This window comes from Schistocerca gregaria, chromosome X, assembly GCF_023897955.1.
Source record: "Schistocerca gregaria isolate iqSchGreg1 chromosome X, iqSchGreg1.2, whole genome shotgun sequence".
In the NCBI taxonomy this organism is placed as follows: Eukaryota; Metazoa; Arthropoda; class Insecta; order Orthoptera; family Acrididae; genus Schistocerca; species Schistocerca gregaria.
This window is the reverse complement of record NC_064931.1, coordinates 358,942,710-358,960,494: the sequence shown is the minus strand read 5'-3', so window position 1 is coordinate 358,960,494 and position 17,785 is coordinate 358,942,710.

Genomic DNA, 17,785 nt, shown 5'->3' with positions numbered 1-17,785 from the left:
GATGTCATCGGCGAACCTCAAAGTTTTTACTTCTTCTCCATGGATTTTAATACCTACTCCGAAATTTTCTTTTGTTTCCTTTACTGCATGTTCAATATACAGATTGAATGACATAGGGGAGAGGCTACAACCCGGTCTCACTCCCTTCCCAACCACTGCTTCCCTTTCATGCCCCTCGACTCTTATAACTGGGATCTGGTTTCTGTACAAACTGTAAACAGCCTTTCGGTCCCTGTATTTTACCCCTGCCACCTTTAGAATTTGAAAGAGAGTATTCCAGTCAACATTGTCAAAAGCTTTCTCTAAGTCTACAAATGCTAGAAACGTAGGTTTGCCTTTTCTTAATCTTTCTTCTAAGATAAGTAGTAAGGTCAGTATTGCCTCACGTGTTCCAACATTTCTACGGAATCCAAACTGATCCTCCCCGAGGTCCGCATCTACCAGTTTTTCCATTCGTCTGTAAAGAATTCGTGTTAGTATTTTGCAGCTATGGCTTATTAAACTGATTTTTCGGTAATTTTCACATCTGTCAACACCTGCCTTCTTTGGAATTGGAATTATTATATTCTTCTTGAAGTCTGAGGGTATTTCGCCTGTTTCATACATCTTGCTCACCAGATGGTAGAGTTTTGCCAGGACTGGCTCTGCCAAGGCCGTCAGTAGTTCCAATGGATTGTTGTCTACTCCGGGGGCGTTGTTTCGACTCAGGTCTTTCAGTGCTCTGTCAATCTCTTCACTCAGTATCGTATCTCCCTATTTCATCTTCATCTACATCCTTTTCCATTTCCATAATATTGTCCTCAAGTACAACGCCCTTGTATAGACCCTCTATATACTCCTTCCACCTTTCTGCTTTCCCTTCTTTGCTGAGAACTAGATTTCCATCTGAGCTCTTAATATTCATACAAGTGGTCCTCTTTTATCCAAGGGTCTTTTTAATTTTCCTGTAGGCAGTATCTATGTTACCCCTAGTGAGATGTGCCTCTACGTCCTTACATTTGTCCTCTAGCCATCCCTGCTTAGCCATTTTGTACTTCCTGTCGATCTGCCTTCACTACTACATCCCTCAAAGCTACCCATTCTTCTTCTACTGTATTTCTTTCCCCCATTCCTGACAATTGTTCCCTTATACTCTCCCTGAAACTATGTACAGCCTCTGGTTCTTTCAGTTTATCCAAGTCCCATCTCCTTAAATTCCCACCTTTTTGCAGTTTCTTTAGTTTTAATCTACAGGTCATAACCAATAGATTGTGGTCAGAGTCCACAACTGCCCCTGGAAATGTCTTACAATTTGAAACCTGGTTCCTAAATCTCTGTCTTACCATTATATAATCTATCTGATACCTTTTAGTATTTCCAGGGATCTTCCATGTATACAACCTTCTTTCGTGATTCTTAAACCAAGTGTCAGCTATTACTAAGTTGTTTTCTGTGCAAAAGTCAACCAGGCGGCTTCCCCTTTCATTTCTTATCCCCAATACATATCCACCTACTACGTTTCCTTCCCTCGCTTTCCCTACACTCGAATTCCAGTCACCCATGACTATTAAGTTTTCATCTCCCTTCACTATCTGAATAATTTCTTCTATTTTATCATAGATTTCTTTAATTTCTTCGTCATCTGCAGAGCTAGTTGGCATATGAACTTGTACTATTGTAGTAGGCGTGGCCGTCGTACCTATCTTGGCCACAATAATGCGTTCACTATGCTGTTTGTAGTAGCTCACCCGCATTCCTATTTTCCTATTCATTATTAAACGTACTCCTGCATTACCCCTATTTGATTTTGTGTTTATAACCCTGTAGTCACTTGACCAGAGGTCTTGTTCCTCCTGCCACCGAACTTCACTAATTCCCACTATATCTAACTTTAACCTGTCCATTTCCCTTTTTAAATTTTCTAACCTACCTGCCCGATTAAGGGATCTGACATTCCACGCTCCGATCTGTAGAACGCAAGTTTTCTTTCTCCTGATAACGACATCCTCTTGAGTAGTCTCCGCCCGGAGATCCGAATGGGGGACTTTTTACCTCCGGAATATTTTACCCAAGAGGACGCCATCATCATTTAATCATACAGTAAAGCTGCATGCCCTCAGGAAAAATTACGGCCGTTGTTTCCCCTTGCTTTCAGCCGTTCGCAGTACCAGCACAGCAAGGCCGTTTTGGTTATTTTTACAAGGCCAGATCAGTCAATGATCCAGACTGTTGCCCTTGCAACTACTGAAGAGGCTGCTGCCCCTCTTCAGGAACCACACATTTTTTCTGGCCTCTCAACAGATACCCCTCCGTTGTGGTTGTACCTACGGTACGCCTATCTGTATCGCTGATGCACGCAAGCCTCCCACCAACGGCAAGGTCCATGGTTCATGGGAGTTCTAGTATTTAGCCGTTTTTGGTGTGCCTTCTTTTTCCATTTACACGCTGCCTTGACTGTGTCATTCCACCAAGCTGTTTGCTTCATCCTACTTTTACACATTACTGTTCCAAGACATTCTTTTGCCACTTCTAGTACTTTGTCCTTGTACCTTGTCCATTCCTTTTCCAGTGACTGCAATTGTTTACATTCAACTAACTGGTACCTTTCCGAGATCACTGTTATGTACTTGTGTCTGATTTCCTTATCCTGAAGTTTCTCCACTCTTATCCTCCTACACATGGACATGACCTCCTGCACTTTCGGCCTCACAATATCAACTTCACTTAAGATTAAATAGTGATCAGAGTCATCAAATAATCCCCCGAATACACCTGTATCCCTCACAGCCTTCCTGAATTCCTGATCTGTTGTTATATAATCAATGACAGATCTGGTTCCCCTGCCTTCCGAAGTATACCGGTGAATGTTCTTATGTTTTTAAAAAAAAGGAGCTTGTGATGACTAAGCCCATACTGGCACAGAAATCCAAGAGTTGTATACCGTTCCTGTTGGCCTCCATATCCTCTCCAAATTTACCCATAACCTTTTCATACCCTTCTGTTCGATTTCCAATCCTGGCACTAAAATCACCCATGAGCAGAACACTGTCCTTGTCCTTTACTCTAATAACTACATCACTGAGTGCGTCATAAAATCTATCCATCTTATCTTGATCTGTCCCTTCACAATGCGAATATACCGACACAATCCTAATTTTCTTGCTAGACACTGTCAAATCTATCCACATCAGTCGTTCGTTTACATACCTTACTGCAACTACGCTCGGTTCCATTTATTTCCTGATGAAAAGCCCTACACCCCATTGTGCTATTCCCGCTTTGACTCCTGACAGGCAGACCTTGTATTCTCCCACTTCCTCTTCTTTCTCACCTCTTACCTGAATGTCACTAACAGCTAAAACGTTCAACCCCATCGTACTTGCAGCCTCTGCCAGCTCTACCTTCTTCCCAGAGTAGCCCCAATTGATATTAATAGCTCGCCATCTCGTTACCATTATTTTGCCTAGTCGTATCTTAGGAGTCCCTGGTTTGTCAATTAGAGGTGGGACTCCGTCACCTCCAAAGGTCCGAGGCATTTTGCTCTGATTGTTACCAGCATCATATTTATAGTACCAGATAAGCAGGTTGCTAGCTTTACTTTCCCAGGGTCCCATTGAGTTATACCCCTAACGGTTGAGGAACTAACCGGTGGATTTGGTAGTCTTTGCCGTCTGAGCATAAAGGTGGCCACGACTCGGAATATGCCCGATATGCCCAGCCTTATTCCAAAGTAACTGGTATACCGACTGTCAGGACCACTTACTTGGCCACTAATACGTTGCCCGTGGTTCATGAAGTAGGACATGATACCAGGAACCCACACGAAGAACCACAAGGTAAAGTAAACGGCACTACAGGAAAATATATAGAAACGGAGACTAGATGATATATGAAAGTCTAGTACAATAGCCTAACAACTTATTCCCTTATCCGTGTATCTTTCTCTTCATAGTTTTACGTTCCGATAAAGGCTTGCATAAATTAGTGAACGTTATAACAAGACAACAATAAGTACGGTGTTTCTGTAACCTCCGTTGGATGTTAGTATCATTTAGCCGTAATGCGAGACATACACATGTTGATAAGCAGCAGCAAGCGTGATCTAGCTGAGGAAACGTTTTCCCAGCTCCAACTTTTATCGAACTTCTCCAGTCAGTGGAATATGAAATGTACGCACTGAGAAGCCTGAAATCACAGACCACACATTTTTCAAGTCTCAGTTGGTCCTGATTTGTATTGCTGATGAAAAACGAAATTTCATCAATGTGGGGAAACTGAAATTTTCGCTGCCGATTCAATGAGAAAGTTCAGAACCACTCGGAAGTTTTTGGAAGTGTTTGGTCTGGAAGGAGGGTAATAAAATCGGGGATGAATCACTTGTGGTGAGTTATTTGTTGACAAAGGTTCATAGTTGTCATTTCACTGTTTTCTTCTTTTTCATCTTCTTGGAAACGTGAGCAACTCTCCAGAAATTTGAGTCTTACATGAATATTACAGTTAACAATTTCAATATTTTTTCCCATCTAATTATTTGCAGTAACTCCGAAATTCATTTTATTGTGTGTTGTAGTATCTACACCGGCTGGCTTATGTATAGAACCCAATAATTGATGTAGTCGAAGAAAAGTAGAAACTATTGTCAAAATTCGACGGGTGTGGCAACCTCCTCCAAATATATGTAAGTCTGATGTATTTCACCTCCTGATTCTTTTGCTGATGCAGTCTACCGCATTCCTTGTCATGTCTATAAATGCGACTCTTTCGTGTTTTTCATTCTACAGTACATAATGTGCAAGCACACTCGACTGAGCAGTGGAGCATCTGCCGTCATCGGAGGACTGGTGTAGTGGAAGACCTAATGCTTAACGTAATGGAGTATTTCGTATAATTATACACCTGTATGAGTCGTCTACGAAGTGTTTTAAAATCAGTGATAATAATGTACAATGGGTTTGTGTGGATTCAGCTTTTGAAAATCGGATATGTACTGGCGTGTTAGTCATGATGCGCTTTAGGATCCCGAACAATTTCACACTGTATGCTTCCTGGTTTTAATCAAGAGAGTGCAGGAGCAGAATTAGCGAGTTCAGATAAATGTCGGTCCAGACTGTAAATTCCTATTGTCCAAGTAAGGTGAGGTTGGGTAAATTCATACGAACACCAATAACGCATGTCTCTCACTGTCTGATGACATCAGTGAATCATATTCTACCAATTAAAACAAAACTGAAAGCTTTCCAAGTTCACGATTCTGGGCGGATGAAATAAGAAATCATTGAACTTGACATTATCGCTAACATAAGCACAGAATTTTATGTGGGAACACGCAGAAAACTGACATAAGAAAATGCAGACAAAATAGCTGTCACAAATGTTGACTCAAGGAACGATGATTATTCCTTCAGAGGATCGATTATAGCTGGATTGTATCTAGAAAATAACAATGTGAACCGCATTTCTAAATATCTTCCTTATTCATATGCATTAAACTTTGCGAACGTTTCGTCTACAACTGAACTGAGTCATGTGGGGATACCGGACAAACCAAAATGAAAATGTATCTATTAATATGCACAGAATTCAGTGCTCTAAGCATGAAGGGATGGTTATACAATGCCGGAAAAAAATTGGTGTATCCTTTTAGACGTTTGAATTTCGCTCAAGATTATTTCTGCAGCAGTGCATATGGGGTGCAGGAAATTGTTACATTTACAGATAAATAGCACAAACTGCTCTGTGGTATCAGGTAACGATCTATGTGAAACATTCATAGTAGAATTTGGTGTAGCTTCCACAAGTGGCAATGTAGAATCTGACAACGGTATTCAGTCGACCGTCCGCGTGGTGAATACTGTCCTGGGATACGTTATGCCACACCTGCTCGACCTGTTCACGCAGTTCCGTAAGAGGTGTTGGTTGAAGAGTCGCACGAGTCAGTTCTCGTCCGATCACATACCCCATGTGCTCGATTGGAGACAAGTCCAGAGGTCGTGCTGGCCAGGAAAGTTTTTACACTTCTTGCAGAGCACGTTGAGTTCCAGCGGTATTGTGTACGATAGCGTTATTCTATGCAACAACACGTCACCTTCTTGTTGCAAGAACGGCAAAAGAACGTGTCAACAGTATTCTGCCTGTACTGAGCGCAGCTTAGCGTCCCCTCCAGAAAGACCAAACGTAAACGAGAATTGTAGCTGATAGCATTCCAGAGCATAAGGCTTGCGGTGGTGCCATTCCGTCTTGGGACAGTTCTCACCAGGTCTATGTCAGACGATCATCACTTCCTTGCAGGCAGAATTTGTTGCCTTCGTCGCTGAATACCACGGCTCGCCATTCCATCTTTCAAGTGATCTCCTGACGCCACCAGTCAAGCTGTGCACGTCACTGCTGTGGCGTGAGTGAAAGACGGGATAGAGGTGTGTGTGTCCCTAGTGCCACTGCTAATAACAGTTTCGCAACTGTTCGTGACAATACGCCTGGGCTCACAAGCCCTCTTACCTGTGCAATGGTAGCTGTACGATCTGCCACCTGCAATACGACTATCCTGACGGGCGTCTGTGCTGCGTGCACGTCCAGAGCCTCGTTTTCTGGTGTGAGGATGTTTACGTGACCACTGATACCAGAATCGTTGCACAACGGACGCGACACCTCCAACTTGTCCGTCAATTCTCCCAAAGGACCATCGCGCCACTGGAAAGGTCGCAATTTGATGCCTTTCAAACTCTCTCATTTGGCTGTAGGAAGTATGAATTAGACTCCTTGGCGTGGTTGCCAGCTTGCTTCACGCGTTTGCACCTCACTGATTCTTCTGGGTTTGAGCATTATTAAAGAGTACACTAAGATAATGCTCATATAGCTCTGCCACTATGGTATCTGGTCTCGGACAAACGTGTAACCATTATCAGTACATCTACTATTCCCCAGACGTCATTTGTCGTAATCGGATCACAACTGACGTTGTTTTTTTCATGTGTACTAACATTTTTTCCGCAGTGTAGGTGGTACAGAAGAGCAACAAGAAGAAAACAAGTTTCAAGTGGTTCCATTGCATGTTTTACAACATTAAAACACGGGAAACATGTGCATCTTGTAATACTGTCCGTTGAAGACACAGAAATTTACAATATCTCTTACAATAAAAACCTTCCCAGACTGGCTCGTATTTCTGTTACCAGTTATAAACAATTAATTAATATATATAATTTGTGTTTATAATGTTTTATTACAAGATACAAATTTAGTTGATTGTTCACAACTCAAACCAGTCATAAGTATCATGCCCAATTCCTCATATACGCAGACATCGAATGCTTGCTGGAACCATTTTATATTTCATTTTATCTGTTTCTACTATCCTGTTATAATTTCATGTATTGACTCGTTCCATGGCCATGGAGACTTCTCCTTAATTTGGTCTCACGGAACAATAAATAAATAAATGAAACGAGGTGTTAGTAACGAAATTCATTCGTACAAATCACATGGTGTTTAATTCTATGTATACCGTAATTACTGCAACAAAAATGCAGAGTTTCAGATGTAACGAGGTGCTGATTGTATGGAATGGATTACCAAACAAATGTATCAGGCTGTGCGAATAAACATTACACGTTGTAAAACAAGTAGGTGATTGTAAGTGCAGAGGAGGAAGAAGTGTTACGAACAAAAAGAATCTGTCACACCTTTAAAGACCACTTCAAGGAAACACATATGAAGCATAGAGATCATTACCATTTTTCAGGCAGATTGCGGGGTGCCGCACTTTAAAGCTGCATTTTAAATTATAGACCAAAGTTTATGGTGTCTGTTGTGTTTCTCAGTCTCACGAGTAATTATGCACGTTTTGTAATTAAAGTCTTCTGTGAGTGAGCAGATGAATCTGTTAAAATCAGTACACGTCCTTTCCTGTGATTGTAGCATATATGGAAAAATATAAAACATTCTCAAAATCTATCGCAATGGAATATAGTAGTGACCTAAAATTTCGGTTTAAAGATTACTTCTGCTCTCTGGCATGGCTCTCTGCAAAAATGTGTCTCATATTTAAATCCTAAAGAGCTAAAGTATTAAGCAACTTTTCCCCGAAAGTGAGCAATTTAATTTGATCAACAAGAAAGCCATCATCTCATTATGAACATGTAACTGATGATTCCGTTTTGTTGGAGTAACACTGACTACCGATTGATGCCTTCAAATGCTTGCCGAGAGGTGAAACAGCCGTAAAAGAAACGAATTACCAAAAAAACGTGTGAAGTGAGGACCTTAGGGGATTCCTAAGGCTTATATTTGAACTGATATCTTGCTTCTACCCAATGTGTTACAAAACTTCCACACACTCTGTCTTAGAGAAACCGTCAAAGTAGAACTGCAGCCTGTTACCGTTATCGGAAATTTCCAATTGGTTGAAAGAGGCATTAGAAGTGGAATTGTTCGTTGTTCTTGCATACATGTTATTGCCAATAACAGATGCATGGTTCGTTATGATGAAAAGATTTATGAATCCTACATAACTTGTCTTGATGATAACAGCCTATACAGCTGGGCGATGCTGCAGTATCTACCAATGCTCATTTTTGAATGGTCTCCTCTAGAGAGTCTCAAAGCATCTGATTGAAAAATGTACCAGCCGATTCCAATACAGGCTACGTATTAGGAATGGGATTAAATATCGTGAGAGTATGTGTGATTTTAGGCGTTCCTGGTGAATCAGCTGCTTGTAGTGTTGCCTTGTGCCCAGCCGGGTAATGTCTTTTACGTAACACGCTATTTGGGAGCATACCTTAACGTCACCTTCAGCTACCTGTAGAATGTTCCTCTTTGCTACACCCAGCCTCCTTTATACTCTTATCGCCTTTCAATCCTTTCTTCCCTGCCGGTCGCACACCGTGACTGGTGGAGTGTTGGCGGTGACGGCGCCGCTGGCCCCAGGTTCCTCAGTACTCCTGTAGCCTGCGACGGACGCGCAAGTCGCTCTTGGTCGACGCTGTGACTTTAGTTGGCTGAGTGCTGTGCCCCAAGCTTTCGTGAGAGTGTACCATCAGCTACTGGAATATCCATAGCCTCCTTCAGAACACAGTCCCAAAACGACGAGGTCTGCCTTGTCTCTTCCACTTCTTCATACTTCATGGAGTTCCCTGTAGCCATGAAGTGTTCTACAACTGCAGATTTCATTGGTTGCTTACGTTCGTGTCTTCTGTGTTCCTTGCATTTTTCTTCGATTGTCCGTACACGCTCCAGATATGCGCCTTACCGTGTTTGAATGGAACACAGTAGACACCGGCTTTACACAGATCCAAATCATCTTTCACTGTGTCTCATAGGGCACTCGTTTTCGGAGGTGGATGTAAAACGTATGTAATTTTAGGTCGAGCCACGATTTTGCCGATTCTGTTCGATACTTTGCCGGCGTAAGGCAGAAACGTCTTGGTCTTCTGATCCTCTTCGTTTTCTATCTTCTGCGCTTTAACTTTCTGCTTGAAACCACGCCGTATTTGTCTCTCCTCGTATCCATTCTTCTTGAAAACGTGCTTAAGGTGTTTAAGCTCCCTTGTTATGTATCAACCAGCAACGTGGACATACAAATCTGTGTGATTGGCTTTAGTGCACAAACTGCGTCCTACCATTGTAGCTTAACCACATGAAGCACGTTTTCAAGAAGAACGGATAGGAAGAGAGAGAAATTCGACGCGCTTTGAGGCAGAAACATCAAGCCCAGCAAATAGAAAACGAAGAGAAGCAGAAGACAATGGAGTATCTGCCGTACGCTGGAAAGGTATCGAACAACATCGGTAGAGACTTGGATCAATGTAACATTAAATGCGTTTTCTGACGACCTTCGGAAGCGGGTGCCTTACTAGACACTGTGGAAAATGACATGAGGCTCCGTAACCAAGGTGTTTACCGTATTCCATGTAAATGATTAAGTTGTATGCCTGGGAGACTGTACAACAATCGAAGAATGATGTAAGGAACGCAGAAGACACAACCTTCACAGGGGATGAGAATTTCATCGTGTTGAAGACCATGTACACTGCAACCGGTAACACCTGCACGCTGACTGCCTCCGCCGCATCTAGCACTGCCACTGCGCGATGATGTAGCAGCTTCGGCTGCAACGGTAGAAGCGCCGTCGTCGGGTGGGCTCAGTCAGTCCTATAAGGGACAGGGCAAGAAGGTGTCCGAAACCAGAAAAAGAAGAGGGCAAAGAGCAGGTGTGGCGCATCCTCGCGCCAACCAGAGGAAGACGGTTTCATCGCTCCCAACAAGAAACACACTTCCAGATATGCTGAGTTACATCAACTACGGCCGGTATTGTTACATGTCGGAAGCAGCCGAAGAGAAAGTGACGACGCTGACAAAACTTAAGAAACTGCCTGGTCCGCCAGCGATCACCATGCAGTGGTCAGGAGGCTTCGAGACCTTCTGCAAGAAGATCTACTCCGTCGCCAAACACCATAGTCACGGCGTTCGCGAGGAGGCCCTTACCTGTACAAGGTCCAATTAGAGAACATCTGGGACTGTCACGTCTCATGATGTTTGTGGAAGAAGTAAAGTGGCATTGTTTTACTCACAATGCCGAACTGTAGACGCAGTTGAAAGTTCTCTCCCGCCACCTTCCAATATGGACCTGGAGCTACTAAAGCAGCAGATGGTATCTAAGGGTTTCTCAGTCCTTTCTGCCAGCCTGATGAAGTCGTCTATCACACACAGGAACATGCGTTTGTTCCAGGTCGTCCTGGTAGACTATGTCGAAACGGGAAAAATTTTCAAGGTGGACAAGGTTGTGGACTTTTCGGTGAAGGTGGATCCCTTCGCGCTATCTAATGATGTTTGAACTAACTTACTGCTCACTCATGTTTTCAGTATATTCATGCGTACTTCCAGTGGAAACCTAGAAAATGTGTACTAAATACAGTACACGCAAAACCAACGAATGTAAAAACATTCTAAAAAAATGTAAATTGTAAAATTATTTCAGGTAATTCGAGCTCACTACCAGCTTTGAAAATAACATTACGTGTAAGAACTACCCATCTAAAAGCGTTATTTGAAAAGAATTCCACAAGATACATGTGCGAGAAAAGTAAGTTGTAATTTGAGCTCACTGCCGCCTTTTTAAGAATCATTATCTGTAAGAAATTTGTAGATATGTAAAAACATTGTTTGAAAAAAAAAACGTCTAAAATGTGTGTGTGTGTGTGCGTGCACACTGTGAATGGTTGAAACGAAAATAAAAGCATTCTTTAAATTTACTGCCCGCTGCCCTCTAAATTTCAAAATTTTCCACCAATTTTTAAGTTTTCCTCCATCGCCACTGAACGACAAAGCCGAGACGGTGGAAGTTGACGTTTTTAGAAGCAGTATAGTCATACTTTCACTGCCATCAACTGTTTAGTCAAATAAACACAGACGAACGTCCAAAAGATATAACCGTTTCATTATTAAATAATATGATGAAAATCTTATATGTAAGTGTTTTTTAATAACGCTATTAACTTGAGAAATTTCAAAAAATGTGAACACTTTTGTCTTTGATTCACAATGTAAGCTGATAACGCTAATACGACTTCCAACAAACTATATTTATATACGTGTTGGAACCCTGACCTTTCGTTATTTTGTGTTGATGTGTCACATTCATAGATGCAGATGTTGTTACATAGTGATTTACAGATTGCTATTTGGTAGGACAACTTTGTTATGATTTATAATGTATGATTTACATGTTATGTAACAGTGAAATGTAACCCATGATAACTAATTAGTGGCGAAATGAGGCATAAGATAGACAGCTGACCACATCTAACAAAAGAAATAGTCGTGTAAACTAGTGATGCACCTGGTGATGACGATGCAATCGGAACTCGTCTTAAGGAATTTTCAAGTTTTCCACCATCGCTACTGAACGACAAAGCTGAGGCGGTGGCAGCTGACGTTTTTAGAAGCAGTATAGTCATACTTTTTACCGATGTAGATAACTGTTTCAACTTTCTTTGTATGTTGAGAGTGCGAAAGTATTCGCGGTGCACCCTTAGCACTTCATCACGCGATGAGCACAGATTCTGCCCGACCGCGGAGGCTGCGATCAGTGATGCTTATACCGAGTTACCGCGAAACGCCGGCCGGGATGGCCAAGCGGTTCTAGGCACTCAGTTTGGAACCGCGCGACCGCTACGGTCGCCGTTTCGAATCCTGCCACGGTCATGTATGTTTCTGATGTCCTTAGGTTAGTTAGGTTTAAGTAGTTCTGAGGTCTAGGGGACTGATGACCTCAGATGTTAGGTCCCGTAGTGCTCAGAGCCATTTGAACCATTTGATGGCAGGCTGCCCTTACAAAAACTAAGTACCAATACATGCAATCTAAAGGCGTCGTTGTACTGGAGTGTTGTTTGGATTAATTAGCATTGGTGAATCTCTGTTGTATTTCAGTTAATGGAGTGTTAATGTTCTTACAGTGTTGAGAAGTTCTTTTACTAGCAGAAATTAAGTGTGGGTTGTTATCTGGCTGAAAATGACCATTTTCAAAGGGTAATTGTAGTGTGGCGTAGTGTATCAGAAGCATCTGGATAGCATCTCAACATTTAAACGTTATCTGACCACCTGTATCGTCGCAATGATCTTAGTTATGTATTTCACGACTTTCTGCAGCAGAATGTGTGCAATATTAATTCACTAATTAGTACACCATCGCAATCTGCTCTAACAAATATCCTCGGTACCTCTCGTACGAGTATACTGATATCCTAGGGGTATCATTAATATGAAATCATCACGTAATAAAAATAAATTAAGAGCAAGAACATCATCTGTATTGTGCTTCATTGAAAATACGTTCCACATTCGGCAAGACAAACCTCAGATAGCTATTTTGGATTCTCTCTGTCAAAAGCCTACAGCATATTGAATAGTCAATTCATCAGGCGCTAATCCCTTTTATCAACAAAGCATCAGGGCTGCTTATTTTGTAATCGTTATGGGTAGAAAATTACTTTTCGCTTTCTCGATTTTTATATTCTGATTAACATTTTTCCTTCAGCATGACATTAAATAATTAAATATCAGCATATTGTGTGCCTTTCTCACATTTTGGATTTCGTCATTTTTGCCTCTTGAGGATGCTTTTGCAGTAATTACTCATCGTTTCTTCACACAGTTCACTTCCTTGAATTGAAACTTTACATTGTTTGTTTCTTCTGCAGTTTCTCTTTGCGTCTTCATGTTCTCCAAGAGAGATGTATGGTTGTTTTCCGATTTTTGATCCTCTGGTTTGGAGTAGTACCAATGACTGCGTTGTTCAGAATTGATGTTGTTGTGGTCTTCAATCCTGAAACTGATTGGATGCAGCTCTCCATGCTATTCTATTTAATGCAAGATTCTTCATCGCCCAGTACCTACTGCAACCTACATCTTTCTGAATCTTCTTAGTGTAGTCATCTCTAGGACTCCCTATATGATTTTTACCTTCCACGCTGCCCTCCAATATTAAATTGGTGATCCCTTGATGCCTCAGAACATGTCCTACCAACCGATCGCTTCTCCTGGTCAAGTTGTGCCACAAACTTCTCTTCTCCCCAATCCTATTCAATACTTCCTCATTAGTTATGTGATCTACCCATCTAATCTTCAGCATTCTTCTGTAGCACCACATTCTGTAGAAATTGTAAATAGCCTTTCGCTCTCTGTATTTTACCCCTGCCACCTTTAGAATTTGAAAGAGAGTATTCCAGTCAACGTTGTCAAAAGTTTTCTCTAAGTCTACAAATGCTAGAAACGTAGTTTGCCCTTCCTTAATCTAGCTTCTAAGATAAGTTGTAGGGTCAGTATTGCCTCACGTGTTCAAACATTTCTACGGAATCCAAACTGATCTTCACCGAGGTCGGCTTCTACTAGTTTTTTGTCTGTAGAGAATCCGCGTTAGTATTTTGCAGCTGTGATTTATCAAACTGATAGTTCGGTAATTTTCACATCTGTCAACACCTGCTTTCTTTGGGATTAGAATTATTATATCCTTCTTGCAGTCTGAGGGTATTTCGCCTGTCTCATACATCTTGCTCACCAGAGTTTTGTCAGGACTGGCTCTCCCAAGGCCGTCATTAGTTCCAATGGAATTTTGTCTACTCCGGTTGCCTTGTTTCGACTCAGGTCTTTCAGTGATCTATCAAACTCTTCACGCAGTATCGTATCTCCCATTTCATCTTCATCTACATCCTCTTCCGTTTCCATAATATTGCCCTCAATTACATTGCCCTTGTATAGACCCTCTATATCCTCCTTCCACTTTCTGCTTTCCCTTCTTTTTTTAGAACTGGGTTTCCACCTGAGCTTTTGATGTTCATACCAGTGGTTCTTTTCTCTCAAAAGGTCTCTTTAATTTTCCTGTTGGCAGTATCTATCTTACCTCTAGTGAGATAAACCTCTAAATCCTTATATTTGTCCTCTAGCCATCCCTGCTTAGCCATTTTGCACTTCTTATCGATCTAATTTTTGAGACGTTTGTATTTCTTTTTGCCTGCTTCTTCTTCTTTCGTTTCACCCTCTTTGGGGTACGCTGGATCAATCATTTCTTTGTGCGTTGTTCTTTTTTTAGGGCCCAGTATTTCTTCATTCTTTCTGATCTTCTTCTCCTTTCTTCTTCCGAGATGAAGGTTCAAATGGCTCTGAGCACTATGGGACTCAACTGCTGTGGTCATCAGTCCCCTAGAACTTAGAACTACTTAAACCTAACTGACCTAAGGACATCACACACATCCATGCCCGAGGCAGGATTCGAACCTGCGACCGTAGCAGTTGCATGGTTCCGGACTGCGCGCCTAGAACCGCGAGACCACCGCGGCCGGCGAGATGAAGGGTTTGGACTTTTATGTGGATTTGTCTTGGAACCTTATGTTTTCATTTTTAGTAATTAATTTAGCAGTTCGATCAATAAGTGAATTTTCTGAAATCTTTAATTCCACTAGGTCTTTCTTAGTTTCTTTAAACCAGTTGGGCTTCGTTTTTCGTTTACGGAAGAAGTCAAAGATTTGTTTAGTTAATCTGTTGGAATTCATTCTGAGAAGATGACCATAAAAATTTATTCTCCTTTTTCGCATAGAATCTGAAAGTTTTTCAATTTTTTTGTAGAGAGTTTCATTTTTTATGTATATAATCTTATTGTCTTGAAATTTTGGCCCAATGATTTTTCTTAAAATTTTTCTTTCCTTTACCTCAAGTTTCTCCATTTGGCCTTTGATATTCATGTTAAGTGTTTCTGCTGCATACAGTGCTTCTGGCTTAATCACTATCTTGTAATGTGTAATTTTGGACCCCCATGAAAGGGATTTTTTGTTGTATGTATTTTTTGTTAGTTGGAAGGCCAATTCAAGTTTATTTTTTCTGGATTCCATTGCTTTGCTTTCCCCAGCTTTCCAACTAATCCATTCTCCGAGATATTTGAATTCTTTTACTATTTCAGTCTTCTGTTCTTGAACGTTGAGGTATTTACATGAGTGTTTGATGTTTGTCAATATCTTAGTTTTTTCAGAGGAGATGTGAAGACCAATTTTAGCTGCTTGTTTCTTTAGTTCAAGGATTTGCTCCCGTGCTTCTTCCATTGTTTCAGCAAACAGGGCCATATCATCTGCAAAAGCAATGCAATTCACTTTAAGGTTCTTCTTTTTGCAACCCAGTATTATACCACTCTTAATATTTGTGTTCCATTCTCTGACTACTTTCTCAAGCGCACAATTGAACAGCAACGGCGAGAGCCCATCGCCCTGTCGCACTCCCGTTTTTATTTCAAAGGGTTCCGATAGATCGCCCATAAATTTAACTTTCAAAAATGTATTTGTAAGGGTCGCTTTTATAATATTAGTTGTTTTCTTATCCAAACCCATTTCTTCCAGGACTGACAACAGAGATCCTCTATCAATCGAATCATATGCTTTTTAGAAATCAATGAAGGAGATTACGTACGTCTTTGCCCTTGATTTTTGGTATGCCATAATGTTTTTGAGATTTAGTATTTGTTCCGAACATGATCTGCCCTTTCTAAAACCTCCCTGGTATTCCCCGATTTGCAGATCCAATTACGGCTCTGCCCTGTTCAAAAGGAGTTTAGAAAGAATCTTGTACGTTATATCCAGCAGTGATATTCCTCTGTAATTGTTGGGGTCTGTCTTCAAACCTTTCTTGTGGATAGGGTGGATGAGAGCTGTTTTCCATTCTGAGGGGATCTTTTCTTCTTTCCAGATTTGATCGAAAACACACTTTAGGGATGTAACTGCATTTTTGTCAGCCTTTTTCCATAGTTCGGCCACTATTTGACCTTCTCCGGACGCCTTGTTGTTTTTAAGTTCTGAAATGACCTTCTGTAGTTCTTCAGTCGTCGGTGGTTCCGAATCCGCCTTCTCACGGTTGTTTGGGATGGATTCAAATTTTTCAAGGATGGGTTCACAATTCAAGAGTTTCTCAAAGTAGCCTGCTAGTATTTTGCAGTTTTCCGTGTTGTTGTGAGCGATGGTCCCATTTACATCTCGAAATTGGAGGGTGGTTGCTTTGTATCTTGATAACCTTTGTTTGAAAGTTCTGTAAAAGCTTCTTGTGTTGTTTTTAGAAAATTCTTCATCAATTTGGAGGAGAGTTTTGTTTTCACGTGTCTTCTTAATCTTTTTTTATATTTTTATCTACCAGTTTTCTAACTGTAATGAAATTCAGTCTACTTTCTTCTGTTTTCTGTGATAGCCAATTTTGCCTTGCCTGTTTTCTTGTTTCAATGAGGGCATCACATTCCAGTGACCACCAGGCATGTTTTTTACTTTTTTTGTTAGGTGCTATCCGTTCAGCTGTAGTAATGAGGTTTTCCTTGATATCCCCCCAGCTTTGTGTCTGAATGGTTTCTGTTGCTTTTGTGAATTCATCTGATTTTAATATCTTTTCTGTGCTATGCTTCCGACCCTTAATTTGTTTCATGCTGCGTTTCCTGTTTGGGATGACTTTGAACTTAATTTTAGAGAGGTAGTGGTCTGAATCCAAGTTTGCACCCCTGAGTACCCTAACATTCATGATTTCTTTGCTAGAAATCTTCTTGATTGCCACATGATCAAGTTGAAATTCCCCAAGGCTAGGATTTGGAGATACCCATGTCTTTTGTCTTCGTGGTAGTTTCTTGAAAGCTGTGGATTTAAGAATTAAATTGTGTGCTTGGCAAAGTTCTATTAGTCTCACACCATTTTTGTTTGTTCTCTTGTGTGCAGGATAGTTTCCAACTATTTTCTTACATCTTTTTTCTTTACCAATCTGTGTATTAAAATCTCCAAGAAGAATGATGATGTTTTTATCTGGTATTTTCTGAATAATGTTATCTAGATGATTCCAAAAGGCCTCCACTTTTTCTTTGTTTTTCCTGTTATCCTCGTTTATAGGGGCATGTGCATTGATAATTGTGTAGATTTTGTTTGTGCTTGTGAATGTAAGACTTGACATTCTTTCTGATTGTGAATCAAAGCCAACTATTGAGTTCAAGATTTGTTTGTTGATTATAAAGGCTGTCCCAAGATGTGGTACATTTTTCATTACTCTCGGTCCCACTTTCCCTTTGTATATCCTAAAACCTTCGGAATCGAAGGTATCTGTATCCATGTATCGTGTTTCTTGAATGACTGCTATGAGTACGTTGTGGTTCTTTAGCGTATCTGTTAGATGTTTTAGTTTTCCGGTTTTCAACAATGAGTTTGCATTGATAGTTTCTAGGTATGTTGACTGCCTATATTGAAATTTGGATGAGATGCCAAGACACTCCGACTTCTCTTTGTGCAATGTTGCAGACTCCCAA